Here is a 14,712-nt window from a genome sequence, read left to right as displayed (position 1 = left end):
TTCTTCAATATGTCATTCCCAGTATAGCAAACCATGTGATTTTCAGGTTCAGAATGGCCAATAGCAGTCCATTTCATGTCACTAATGTGTAAGATACTGATATTTATGCATTTCATTTCATTTTTGACAATTTCCATTTTCCTAGTTTCATACTTCATACATTCCTTGTTCCAATTACTAATGGATGTTTGCAGCTGTTTCTCTTCAGTTTGAGTTGTGTCCCATCAGCAAACGAAGGCCTTGAAGGTTTTATTTCATTCTTGTCATCACGGTCAATTCTACTTTGAGGAGGCAGCATTTCCCCAGTTGCATTTTGAATGTCTTCCACCCTGAGGAGCTCATATTTTGGCACTGTTTTTGACAATATTCTGGTGCTCTTCATCATGTTTCAGTATTCAATAATATGGTGCTGACAGTGTCCCACTTTTATTCATAAGATTTTCAGTGACTAAATATTCGGAAATAGTCTGCCTTTCCTTCTTCCTAGTCTGTTTGCATCTGGAAGCTCAGCTGAAACCTGCCCACCTTAGGTGACCCTACTGGTATTTATAATACCCGTGGCTTAACTTCCAGAATCACAGCAACACACAAGCCACCACAGTATGACAAACTGACAGACAAATAGAGGTCATGTCTCAGGGAAGCACACATTTGCAGTTGGTTTTCTTAATTTGACATACCCTCTCTGTTTTTATTAAGTTTTTGCATATTTTCTCATTAACTTGCTTGTTTTTTGAAGGAGATGTTAACAGACTCTTAAAAGAACAAAATTAACAGGAATGCTAATTTTAATTCTTTAAAAGACGTTTGTTGACATTTTTACACTATTCTGTGTTCCTTATAGCATAGTATTCTAGTTTTTTAAAACTTTTTTTTTTAATTGGGTGAAGGTTTACAGAGCAGATAATCAGTTTTACATTCAACAAATCATGCAAACATGGATTGCAGTCCCCTCAATACAACTTCACTTAAGCCTATTTCCTTCCTGTGTTTCTTGTTTCCATTCCACCTTCTTTCCCCACCTTTCTGAATTTTCCCTCAGATAAATGCTGTTCCTTAGATCTCAAATAGTTGACCTTCTATGACATGTGAATATTTCACCAGTGTTGTTGTCGCTCCTATATGCCAGTCTATTACTATTACTTAACTGAAAATTGTGCCATGGGGGTGAGGTCACTCTTTAGAGTGACCAATGGCCATGGTCTCAGGGTTCCACCAGTCTCTGTCTGACCAGTTGTTTTTGTTAAGATTGGAGGAAGACTCATTAACAACCTGCGATATGCAGATGATACAGCCTTGCTTGCTGATAGTGAAGAGGACTTAAAATACTTACTGATGAAGATAAAAGAGCATAGCCTTACGTATGGATTACAACTCAATGTCAAGAAAACAAAAATCCTCACCACTGGACCAATAAACAACATTCTTATCAACGGAGAAAAGCTTGAAGTTGTCAAGGACTTCATTCTTCTTGGATCAAGCATCAACACTCATGGAAGCAGCAGTCAAGAGATCAGATGACGTATTGCATTAGGCAAATATGCTGCACAAGACCTTCTTAAAGTGTTGAAGAGCAAAGATGTCAGCTTGAGGACTAAGGTGCTCCTGACCCAAGCCATGGTATTTTCAATAACCTCATATGGATGCAAAAGCTGGACAGTGAATAAGGAAGATCGTAGAAGAATTGATGCTTTTGAGTTATGGTGTTGGAGGAGAATATTGAAAGTGCCATGGGCTGCCAAAAGAACCAACAGATCTGTGTTGGAAGAAGTGCAGCCAGAGTGCACCTTGGAGGCCAAGATGGCCAAACTTCAACTCTCATACTTTGGACATAGTGTCAGGAGGGCCCAGTCGCTGGAGAAGGATATCATGTTTGGTAAAATGGAGGGTCAGAGAAAAAGAGGAAGACCCCCAGTGAGTTGGATTGGCAAAGTGGCAGTATTAATGGGTTCAAGCATGGCAACAATAGTGAGGTTGGCCCAGGTTCGGGCAGTGTTTCGTTCTGCTGTGCATAAGATTGCTATGAGTCCATACTGACTCGATGGCACCTAACAACAACAACAACATCTACTCTAATAGGGTTTTGAAGAGCGGCTGGTGGGTTTGAACTACTGACCTCACTGTTAGCAGTCCATTGCTTATCCTATACTGCCACACTAGGACTCCTATCTAACCAGTAAGTTTGGTCGTTTTTGGAATTTAAGTTTTGTTCCACATTTTCTCCCATTCTATTCAAGACCTTTAGCGCGATCCCTTTCAGAGCAATTGGTAGGGTAGATGGGTACCGTGTTCTTCTGGTCACAGGATCACGGTTACTGGTGTTCGTATAGTGCATTAATCTTTTGGACTAATTGTTTCCATGTGCCTTCAATTTTCATCATTCTTCTTTCCTCTGAAAAGGAAGAAACCAATAGTTGCAATTTATATGGTTGTTTTTAAGACCCCAGTTGCTACTCATCTATTTTGGTGTAGAACATTAATGTTATACTAATTAGTTTTGGTGTCCCCATGACTTTGGTACTGAGCCCCCAAGTGTAGTAACTTATTTCCTCAACGTATTTGGTTATGTGTAATAAGTTTTTATTATCTTGCTTCCTGTCTGCTCCACCATATTCATGGATATATTTTAGCAAACGTAAATATCCATATACAGATATCCTCCGTCAAATCTATATATATATTTGTGGGCGGTGGTGGTTATGTGCCATGGAGTCAGTTCTGACTTATAGTGACCCTGTGTAGGGTTTCTGTGGCTGTAAATCTTTATGAGAGTAGAAAGCCTCATCTTTTTCCCACGGAGTGGCAGGTAGATTTGAATTGATACTCTGTGGTTAGCAGCCTAACTTGTAACCCACTAAGCTGCCAGGACTCTTTAATTAAGGAAGTTAACAGGGTATAATTCAGGGTTAGAAATTTTCAGAATGCAGTTCTTTCAGTCAGCACAGCCTCTTTTCTGCAGTGTCCACAGGTCCTTCATCTGGCCTCTCCTCTTCTTGGGCAATGCTGCTAAGCTATTTCAGGGTTCCTGATAAATTCTCACAGGGCGCACCATTCCACCATAAGCCTCAGCTTGAAGGCACTCGGCTCTAGCTCTGCAGATCAGCAAGCCTGTCTCCCACAATTAGGTGCCTGGAGGTGTCGCAATTGGCAGCCAAGCCTCCTGCTTAAAGGTACTCAAGCTTTACTTGCTCCGTGGAGTACGGAGCCCATTTCTCTCTTCCTCTGGATTTTGGTTCTGCTGCTGCTGCTCCTCTACCACTCCTCTGCTACTCCTTTGGTGTCAGCACATTCTGTGCATGGTTCGAGGAGGTTTAAACAGCAGGGGTTTTGGAGTCCAAAGGATGCACCCCACTTGTGTCTTTTTCTTCTTGATAGTAGTAAGATCGTTCAGAGTAATGTCCTCCAGGTTCATCCATGCTAATGAGGTATAAGGTGTTTTGCTGATTTAGTGTTATTCCTAAATGTTGAGTAGTATTACATTGTGTGCATGTACTAAAGTTTTATCATTCTTCCACTGATAGATATTTAGGTAGTCTCCATCATTTTGCCATTGTGGTTAGTGCTGCAATGAAAATGGGTGTGTGTATGTCTATTTGTGTCATGGCTCTTCTGTTGTATATATATCAAGTAGAGGGATTGCTGGGTCATAATGATATTTGTATTTCTAACTTTTTGATGCGGCACCATATTATTTTCCACAGTAGTTCAAACTTTTTACAGTTTCACCAGCACCCTTACCACCATTTGTTATTTTCTGTTTTTGAACTTTTCTGTTAATGCTGAGTTAAGATGATATCTCATTGTTTTGATTGGCATCTGTAATGGCTAACAATCATGAACATTTCTTCATCTTTCTTGGCCACCTGAATATTTTGTTTATTGAAGTGTCCCTGTCTTTTGCCTGTTACTTAATTGGATTATTGGTCTTTTTCTTGTTGAAATGTTGACATTTTTTATATTTTAGAAATTAGTCCTTGTTTTGATATGTCAGTGCCAAATTTTTTCCCCTAGTCTGTGGATTCCTTTTTTTTTTTTTTAAATTCTGTTGGCGAAATCTTTCACTGCACAAAAGAGTCTAATTTTTAGGAGAGTCCAGTAATCCAGTTTGTCTTCTGTTGTTTGTATTTTCGGTTATGCTTGATAGTGTGTTTGTGCCATGTATCAGGGCCATTTAGAGTGCCCCTGTTTTTTCATTGATGATCTTTACGTGTAGAATTTGTCTTTAATCTATCTTGAGTTCATTTTTTCACATGGTGTGAGGTATGGGTCCTGTTTTTTTCTACAAATTAATGCCTACCTTTGCCAGTACTGGTGTGGTTTTGTGGGTTAATGCTCTGGACTGCAAAATCATTTTAACCATCAACTCGGCAGTTGAAGCTCAACAGCTTCTCCTTGTAAAATCTATACAGGATCGTTTTGGGTCAGAACTGACTCTATGGCACTTAACAACAATAACAACATTTGTTAAAGAAACTATTTCTTTCCCATTTAATGTGTTTCAGCCTTTTGCCAAAGATCAACTCTTTGGCACTCCACGGCACATAACAACAACAACAACAACAACAACAACCACCTCTCGGTACTTAGTAGAATTCACTGGGTAAACCATCTGGACCCAGATCTTTGTTTTGTTTTTGTCAGGAATCTTTTAGTGACCATATCAATTTCTTCTTCTCTTTAAATTTGTCTGTTAGTCAGTTGACCATAAGTGGGTGGGTTTACTTCTGGGTTCTTAGTTTTGTTCCATTGGTCTATTGTCTGTTGTTTCAGTACCAGGTTGTTTTTATTACTGTGACTGTGTAGTACGTTTTGAGATCAGGAAGTGAGAGGCCTCCTACTTTTTCTTCTTTAGCAATGCTTTGCATATCTGGGACTCTTTTCTTTTCATATAATGTTGGTGGTTAGTTTTTCCATCTCTCTAAAGAATGATGTTGGAATTTTGGTTGGAATTGCATTATATCTATAGATTGCTTTGGGTATTATTGACATATCTTCCTATCTATGAACATGGTGTAGTTTTATATTTATGGAGATCTCTTTTGGTTTCTTGTTGTACTGTTCTCTAGTTTTCTTTGTTCAGGTGTTTTAGTTCTCTGGTTGGATGCTTTAGTATTTCATTTCTTGAGTGACAATTGTAAATGCTATTGTTTTCCTGATTTCCTTTTTAGAGCTGTCATTGTTTAATCTAAAGGACTCTTACTAATATTTTTGTGTTGATTTTGTACTCTGCCACTTTGTTGAATCGTTCAATGAATGCCAATACTTTTCTTGCCAGGTGTTTGGTATTTTCTATGTACAGGATCATATCATCTGCAAATAAAATTTTACTACTTCTTTGCCTTTGAGTTGTGGTGTTGGAGGAGAATACCGAAAGTGCCGTGGACTGCCAAAAGAACCAATAGATCTGTTTTGGAAGAAGTGCAACCAGAGTGCTCCTTGGAAGCCAAGATGGCTAAGCTTCATCTCTCCTACTTTGGACACATTGTCTGGAGAGAACAGTCGCTGAAGAAGGATGTCATGCTGGGTAAGGTGGAGGGTTAGAGAAAAAGAAGAAGACCCCCAACGAGATGGATCAGCAGGTGGCATCATTGATGGCGTCAAGTGTGGCAGCGGTAGTGAGGTTGGCCCAGGATCGGACATTGTTTTGTTCTGCTGTGCATGGGGTCATTATGAGTCGGTTCCAACTCGATGGCACCTGACAACAACAACAACAACAACAACAACAACTTCTTTGCCTATGTGGATGCCTTTGATGTTCCTTTCTTGTGTTACAGCTTTGGGTAAGACTTCCAGCACAATATTGAGTAGGAGTTGTGATAGAGGGAATCCTTGTCTGGTTCTCAATTACAAGGGAAATGTTTTCAGTTTCTCTCCATTGAGAGTAATGTGAGCTCTTGGTTTTGTATATATGCCCTTAATTATGATAAGGAATTTGTAGAATATTTTTATTAGGAATGAATGTTGGGTTTTTTCAGATGCCTTTTCTGTGTCAGTTCATATGATCATGTGATTTTTCCCTTTGTTTTATTTATGTAGTGAATTACATTTTTCTAATGTTGAAATGGTGAATCATCCTTGCTTACCTGTTATGACTCCCACTTAGTCATGATGGTTTTTGGGTTTGTTTTTGTAAGGTTGTTGGATTCTATTGGGTTGGCTTTTGTTGAGAACTTCCACATCTCTGTTCACGAGGAATATTGGCCTATCAATTTTATTGTTTAAATGATATTTTTGCTTGCTTTTGGTATCAGGGTTATGCTTGCCTCATAAAATGAATTCAGGAGTTTTCTATCCTTTTCTATATTCTGGAGTAGTTTGAGTAGAATTTGATATCAATTTATTTCAATATTTAGGAGCCCTGATAGCATAGTAGATTATGAGCTGGGCTGATAACCATAAATAAGGTCAGTAATTTGAATCTCCCACTCCTTGGGAGAATGATGGGGCTTTCTGCTCTTGTAAAGATGTATAGCATTGGTAACCATATACAGGGTCACTATGAGTCAGAGCTGACATGGCAGCATATAACTCCACCACCTCTGGTAATGTAGTGGTTACGAATCGGGCTGTGAACCGCAAGGTCAGATGTTCGAAACTACTAGCTTTTCCACAGGAGAAAGATGAGGCTTTCTGCTCCTGTAAAAATTTACAGCTTCAGAAACCCTGTACAGGGTCACTATGAGTTGGAACCGACTCCACAGCATATAACAACAACAACAACAACCACCTCTCGGTACTTGGTAGAATTCACTGGGTAAACCATCTGGACCCAGATTTTTGTTTTGTTTTTGTCAGGAATCTTTTAGTGACCTGATCAATTTCTTCTTCTCTTTAAATTTGTCTGTTAGTTTAGTTGTTGTTGTTAGGTGTTATCAAGTTGGTACCAACCCATAGCGACCTTATGCACAGCAGAATGAATCACTGCTTGATCCTGGACCAACCTCACCACTGTTGCCATGCTTGACCCTCCACCTTACCTAACATGATATCCTTGTCCAACTACTGGTCCCTCCTGACAATATGTCCAAATTATGAGAGATGAAGTTTGGCCATCCTGGCCTCCAAGTAGCACTCTGGTTGCACTTCTTCCAAAACGGATCTATTGGTTCTTTTGGCAGCCCATGGCACTTTCAATATTCTTCAGCACCATAACTCAAATGCATCAGTTCTTCTACGGTCTTCCTTATTCACTGTCCAGCTTTCACATGCATATGAGGTTATTGAAAATACCATGGCTTGGGTCAGGCGCACCTTAGTCCTCAAGCTGACATCTTTACTCTTCAACACTTTAAAAAGGTCTTGTGCAACAGATTTGCCTAATGAAATACGTCGTCTGATCTCTTAACTGCTGCTTCCATGAGTGTTGATGCTTGATCCAAGAAGAATGAAGTCCTTGACAACTTCAAGCTTTTCTCCATTGATAAGAATGCTGTTTATTGATCCAGTTGTGAGGATTTTTGTTTTCTTTACATTGAGATGCAATCCATACCTAAGGCTGTGCTCTTTGATTTTCACCAGTAAATGTTTTAAGTCCTCTTCACTTTCATTAAGAAAGGTTGTATCATCTGCATATTGCAGGTTGTTAATGAGTCTCCCTCCAATCCTGATGCCACGTTTTTCTTCATAGAACCCAGCTTCTCGGATTATTTGCTCAGCATACAAGTTGCATAAATATGGTGAAAGAATACAACCTTGTCACACAACTTTTTAAGTTTTAAAACATTCAGTGTTTCCATGTTCTGTTCTAACAACTGCTTCTTGGTCCAGGTACAGATTCCTCATGAGCACAATTAAGTGTTTAGTTAGGTATTGTGTTTCTAGAAATTTGCCCATTTGTTCTACATTGCCAAATTTGTTGGAATATAGTTTTTCATAGTATTCTGTTACTATTTCCTTTGGGTCTATTGTGATGTTGCCCATTTCATTATTTGTTGTTATTTGCATCTTCTCCTTTTCCTTTCTGTCATTTTTCTGGTTTCTGTTTCGTTTATTTCTGCTCTAATTTTTGTTATTTTTCTTCTGGTGCCTGTAGCCTTACTTTGCTGTTCTTTTTTGAATTGTTGGAGATGTTGGGTTAAGGTGTTAATTTTGCTGTTTCTGGTTCATTATTTGATTATAGTTTGTAAATGCTTTAGACAATTTTTTTATTTTTTTAAATCCTTATGAAGAAATCCTTAGTGCAACAGGTGAGAGCTTTGAATTCTTAAGAAAATTTTTATTAAATTTTAACTTCATAATGATATTTAAGTTTTGGCGTAATAAAAATAGGAGGGCGCAGTGAAATGAAGTTGTTATTAAGTGCTGTTGAGCTGGTTCCAACTTATAGGAATCCTGTATAGGGTGTCCGAGCAGCATCTGGTGGGTTTGAACCTCTAACCTTAAAGTTCAAAATGACTTTGTAGTCCAGCACATAATTCTGCAGTGCCACACCAGAGAGGTATATAACTTTGTGCTTTTTCAAAGAAGTAGACCATTCTACCCTTCTCTTAGACGGTGGCTTCTTTGTGGCTTTGACTTAAGAGTTGTGATATACTTTAGAATTGGGGATAAGAGAAAATGTAGTGATGTTTCAAGTTACTGCACTTCTTTAGGCCATTACAGGATCTTGACTGAGGTAACTTAAAGAATTGTTGTTGTTGTTGTTATGTGCCATGGAGTCGGTTCCAACTCATAGCGAAATCTTTAAGGGAGCAGAAAGCCTCATCTTTCTCCCACGGAACAGCTGGTAGTTTCAAACTGCTGACTTTGTGGTTCGCAGCCCGATTCGTTACCACTACGCTACCAGAGCTCCTTTGGTAGGGCAAAATTCTGCTGCATTTGCTTGTCTTTTAAGGCTTTCTGGGTTGATTTGGTCAAATAGCTATTATTTTAGGCAGATGTGTCCATTTTACATAAAAGCAGTCACTCATTTCATTTAATAATTCCTGAAACTTTTTTGGGTGGTGGTTATCTTAAGTCAGAAAGCATGAGGTAATTAAGACTGGACTTGAAAAAATTTATATCTAAAATGATTCCTCATGGTTTAAACACAGAAAGAAATTCTTATTTCAGTTCTCAGTAACCATTTGCAAAAAATTCTTAGGAATAGCTTTTTAACCACTGAAGATTTGATCTTCTATTATTAATGGTATCATTTGTATAGTATAAGGTGAAATGTTTCCAAGTATTGGGTAGTAGTGAAGTAGATGAATAGACTGTTGGAAAACTATGCTCTGTCAGTCTTCTTTGTTTATGCAAACCTTGCAAGCAAATCATAGCAGCTGTTGTTGTTTTTGTCTTCTGAAAATAATCAGTAGCCTTGAAAGATAGAGATAATGTGTTTCTGCAAAGACAGCTCTTCTTAGTACCCATTATTATTTTCTTAAAGTCTGGGGCCCCAACCTCAAGGTTCTTTTCTTATTTTGCAGGCACCCTTATAGGCTCACCCACATCATTCCCTTGGGATTTGGTGTGGCTAAGATAACTAGACAAGCCAGGGGAAAAAAATTCAAAACTTTAGTAGGACTTTCTAAACTGATGACTTTGTGAATGTTTTTCAGTTTTGTTTCGCTTTAAAGACCTGACTATAGGAAGATTTCAGATGATGCATTGTAAATGTGGTTTAAACAAAGATGATGCACAATTCCAGTTGACAGATTCATACTAACAGAAAATACCTTTCCTTCAAAACATTTTTATAAAAAATTTTTCCGAATTAGAAATACCGCTTTCATTCCCTACATGAACTTTTGGTTGTTTTTGGAGTAACTATTCTGATGGAGTCCTATTGTGCTAGACTGCAAGTCAGTTTGAACTGTAGGTTCAGTGGTTCAAGCTCACTAGCTGCTCCTTGGAAACCCCCTATACAAGGTCGCTATGGGTTGGAACTGACTTGATGGCACTTAATAACAACAACATTCTGATGGATAAGAAGGTTTTTAACAGAATATGAAAAAATTTGGAAAACTGTAATGTATTTTATCAATTTGTTGTGGTGGTTGCAAACTGTCACATGTTCTTGTTTTCTCCTTAATGTATCACTCTGAGGAGAGGACCTTGTATGAGTTTTAAGTTGAGATGGTGCAAAACCAGAGTAGAGGCTGTATGTGACTTCCTCTGGCCTCACAAGGGAGAAAGAGAATGAAACTCAAATTCAGCCCAAGACCAATTTCTGTGAAGCCAGAGGTCAGACATTTCTCCACCTTCCAACCTTCTTTACCCTGTTCTGACGACAGCCATCCTTTCCACAGCACTCTCTGTGTCACATCTGTGTTCAATAATATGTTGCAGTGGCCACACAGAAGTTAGAGACAGGGCTCATAATTATGGTGTTTATTAAAGAAATGAACAGCATACAATTCAGGATCAGAAATAACTCAGGATGCAGCAGTTCTCCAGTCAGGAATGTCTCTTTTCTGCAGTACTGCAGGCAAGCCTCACTGCAGACATGCCTCCCCCATTCTTGTGTTTGATTTCTTAGCTGTATGGCTCCTTTGACTCTGTCCTGCTTGGGCAAGTGTTACAAAGCTCCATTAGCCAGACTGTAAATGCCCTAGGGCACATTTTACAAAGCATTCTCCTACCTATAAACACTCAGCTTTACTCTGATTGGTCCAGCAAGTCTGCAGCTGCTCTGTGTTTCCATACTGCTGTCCCTGCCACTGCCTCAGCTACTGCTGTTGCTGCTTTTCCAGGTAGGGATCTCATGCTCCACTCATACTCTTTGTTAATATAGTGGGATGGTAAAACTAACCAATCCTGATGTTAGAGACCTGTACACTCTATTTGCATGGTCCCATCCAATCATTTGGAGCTCTGGCGATGTAGAAGAGTTATGCATTGGACTGCTAACTGTAAGGTCAGCATTTCAAGTCCACCAGCTGCTCCACACTAGAAAGATGAGGTTCTCTGCTCCTGTAATGATTGACAGCCACAGCAACCCTACACAGGCTTGGTATGAATCAGAACTGACTCAATGGTACATAGCCACCACCACCACCATCACTACCCAGTCATTTGGTGGAAATTAAGATGACTTTGGTTAGAAAACCCATATTCAGAGTATCACAAATGGTAACTTACAGTGCATTTTCTTTTGAATCACAGTGTTTATGACAGCAGTATTTAGTAAAACTGCTGGTTATTAGACTGTAGAATTACTAGTACTGCAAAGAATCTTGTAACTGCCAATTTAACTTTATGATTTATTTTAAAAGAAGGAAAATGAAGTCCAGATATATAAAATGTTTTATCTAAAGATTCATAGCTAACTGTCACTAGGGAGAGGTTTGAAGCTCTGGTAGCGTAGTGGTTATGAATCGGGCTGTGAACCTCAGGGTCAGCAGTTTGAAACTACCAGCTGTTCCGCGGGAGAAAGATGAGGCGTTTTGCTCCTGTAAAGATTTATAGTCTCAAAAACCCTGTATAGGGTCACTTTGAGTCAGAACCGACTCCACGGCACATAACAACAACATAGATACATATCTTGTCATGCTGAATTAGGTTGGGAAAGTAAATACCTCAAGAACGACATGGTAATGAAACAGTTTACAGCAGGGCCTACCAAAATTTGGTACAGTGGTGTGAGATGCCTTTAGTTGGTCTAGTGATGAATCTTTCTAATTTTCAGAGTTATACGAGGGTAGGTAATAAAGAGTACTGCTACTAGGGTTCCATTGTATACATGCATGGATTTTTACCAAACAAAACATGTTTTTAAACATGTCTCAGTGCATAGTGGATGGCTGAACACAGTTCTTTCAGTGGTGCACTTACCTTAATTTTGTTAGCTGAAGTTGCAAAACTTTATGGGAGCAAACAGTCTCATTTTTCTCCTATGCATTGGCTGGAGGCTTTGAACTGCTAATTGTGATTAACAGTCCAATGTGTGACCCACAGCACCACCAGTGTTCCTTAGTCTAAAATTTTAGTGTTATACAGTATCTGTTTTATAATCTTTTGACCTATGAATGGAGTCCTGCTTTTTTTTTTTCCTGTGAGCATACTTATTTATAACTGTTCCTCTATTTTTGAGTTGAACAAAGACATCAAATCTTTTTCAGTTTTTATATTTTTCTTATAGAGGAGAAAGTGAAGAATCCATTTTTAAGCATCTGAAATAGTCCTATTGACTTTTAGGATAGCCACTATATTCTCTAGGTTGTTGTTGTTAAGTGCTGTCAAGTTGGTCCTGACTTATAGGGACTTTGTATAGGGTTTCTGAGGAGTGGCTCGTGACTTTCAACCACCGACCTTGTAATTCAAACTGACCTTGTATTCCACTGCTTATCCTGTATTGCTATCAGTCAAAAACCCATTTCCATCAAGAGGATTGCAACATAGTTTCTGTATAGTACAGAGCAGAGTTGTTCCATAGGGTTTCCAAAGACAGAAAGAGACTGCTCCATCTTTCTCCTGTAGAGCAACTCATGGGTTTGAACTGCCAACCTTTTGGATTAGTAGCCCAGCATTTAACCACTACTTAACCACTGCCAGGACTCTTAATGTGCTCTGTTCACTCTTTAATCAGCTTTGGTTTGGGTAAGTAGGAAGTGCTTTCTTTTAGAAAGTTGGAAGACAGAATAAAGCAGTTAAAACTCTCTTATTCTTCCATTTGAATTTTTTACCCTCTTCTTATTGTTAAATGCCGTTGAGTTGTTTCTGACTCATAGGGACCCTGTATAGGATTTCTGAGGAGCAACTGGTGGGTTTGAACTGCTGACTTTGTATTTCATAGTCCAGTGCTGATCCTACAGCACAGCACCAGGAGTCCTCTGGGGAAATATAAAAATAAGTTTACGGTTAATTTTTGAGCAGGTAATATAAATAGACATGGTGGATATGACTTTTTTTATTTTTTTAAAATTGGATATTTAAGATAGGAACTTACTGTTTTGGATTATAAATACTGTTGACTTGTCCATTCACCTTAACCAAACCATGCTGAAAATTTTTCAGTTATAAATAGTTAGATTTTTATTGAAGTGCTTTTTCCCCCTTTGAAAATGTTAAGAGTTCTAGAATTATTTAATTCATGGGACGTTCTAGAGAAGCTGCCAAGTTATAGCCCAGTTTACGTGAACTATTTAACCTATTAGAAGGGTGTGGTCATTTGCTCACAAATGAGACATGGAATCATAAAGTTTAAATGGCTTAATGTTAGTAACTATTACTTCATGGGAAGGGATCCTAGTACCACCACAATAGATTTCATTTTTTTTTTTTTAAAGGCACATTGGTATGTTTTGAATCTTTATGGTATTTCTGAGTAGGAACAATTCACACTACTTTTAGTACACCTCTTTTGGTAGACAGAAACATTAAATCTTGTTATTTGCACTTTACAGTCACAACCTTTTTGCATAATTACAAATTCTGTTGGCTACTGTGAAAACCCTAGGTGTGTGTGAGAACAGTTAAGAATACTTTCATTCACACAATGCTAAGTGCTGATTTAGTGGGTGTAAGAAAGATTTAAAAGTCCTGGTGGCATGGTGTTTAAAGCAGTTGATTTTTAATAAAAATTTCAGCGGTCATAACTTACCAGTTTCTCCCAGTTGGCATCCATGAAGATCTCTTACTTGGAAATCCTATGGATCAATTCTTCTCTGTCCTGTTGGTTCACTGTGATCAGAATAGACTTGAAGGAATTGGGTTTGGTTTGGTTGTATTCTCAAAGTACAAGAAACACTTTTAAGAAGAGGAAAAAAAGACTTAAGAAAAAGAAATTAAAATACACATTCATATATATATTCTCTTGTTATGTTGTTGTTGTTCTTAAGCGCTGTCAGGTTGGTTCTGACCCATAGCTACTCTGTATAGGGTTTCTGAGGAGGAGCTGGTGAGCTTGAACTTCCGACCTTGCAATTCAAACTAACTTTGCAGTCCAGTGCATTAACCCACAGCGCCACACTAGGACTCTGAGGTATGTCAACATTTTAACTGCCTGACTTTACCAGCCATTCACTAGAAACCCTATATAGGGTTGTTATGGGTTGGAACCGATTCAACCGTACTTAACAACAAGAACAACAATTATGAATTGAGTGAAGGTTTACAGAGCAGATTGTGTTCAATATTCAACAAAATCATCCACAAAAGTCATTTCATTTCAAAGATTGCAATCCCCTCCAAGTAACATCAATTTGTTTCACTTCCTCCTTATGATTCTTGACTTATTTAACCTCTTTTCCAACCCTCTTTGTACTTTATCCTTAGCAAATACTGCCCCCTCCTGATACTGAATGGTTGACTATTCTATGGTATGCATTGTTGTTTGTTGTTGTTAAGTGCCATCATATTGATTCTGACCCATAGCTACCCTCTATAGGGTTTCTGAGGCACAGCTGGTGAGCTTGAACAGTCCAGTGCATTAACTCACAGCACCACACCAGGACTCTATGGTATGCATACCTCACCAGTATTGTTGTCCCCCAACCTCCCTTTCCTCCAACCCCCTCTTCCCCCGCCCCTCCCCCAACTTTCCCAGGTACTGTATGGCTGAAAATTGAGTCATGTAGGTGAGTTCAGTTCTAGACTGAAGGGTGACCAAGGGTCATGGTCTTGGGTTCCTTCAGTCTCTTTCTGACTAGTAAACCTGTTTTTGTTATTTTTTTATAATCTTGACCTTTGTTCCACACTTTGCCGTACTCTATCTAGATCTTTCTCCACCACTTGTCTGTCAGTTTGTTGTACTGTGTTGGCTTGTGAGTTGCTGTGATTCTGGAAGCTATG

This window comes from Chrysochloris asiatica, unplaced genomic scaffold (genome assembly GCF_000296735.1).
Source record: "Chrysochloris asiatica unplaced genomic scaffold, ChrAsi1.0 scaffold00170, whole genome shotgun sequence".
Taxonomy (NCBI): domain Eukaryota; kingdom Metazoa; phylum Chordata; class Mammalia; order Afrosoricida; family Chrysochloridae; genus Chrysochloris; species Chrysochloris asiatica.
Note: the sequence above shows the minus strand (reverse complement) of the source record.